Raw genomic sequence first — 300 nt, forward strand, 5'->3', positions numbered from 1 at the left:
GTGATAAACAGTTGCAATATCTGCAACGGTTGAGCCCCCATCGTCACCATTACCATCCCCTTAACCCTTGTTTTTATTTACATCATTACCACTAATAGTGTTTATTTGAGCCCCGGACATTAATGCAGATAATAGCATTAACGTTAGGCATTATGAGCCTCGGTAATAGAGAGCAGACTTATCAGAATGCATATAAGAGAAAAGCACAATCTCTCCCGAATAAGTCATGATTGATCCTTGGCTGTCACTCGAACCTCATTACAGATGCAGATCCAAATCAATAACTTGCCTGAAGAACTG

The 300-nt window shown here is 40.3% G+C and overlaps 1 protein-coding gene across 1 annotated transcript in view; it reads right to left on the reverse strand.

The window, feature by feature from the left end:
• LOC119586671 overlaps positions 1 to 300 on the reverse strand; it is an 84,033-nt gene that overhangs the window by 55,546 nt on the left and 28,187 nt on the right. The gene's annotated exons all lie outside the window — the stretch shown is intronic.

This window comes from Penaeus monodon, chromosome 21, assembly GCF_015228065.2.
Source record: "Penaeus monodon isolate SGIC_2016 chromosome 21, NSTDA_Pmon_1, whole genome shotgun sequence".
Taxonomy (NCBI): domain Eukaryota; kingdom Metazoa; phylum Arthropoda; class Malacostraca; order Decapoda; family Penaeidae; genus Penaeus; species Penaeus monodon.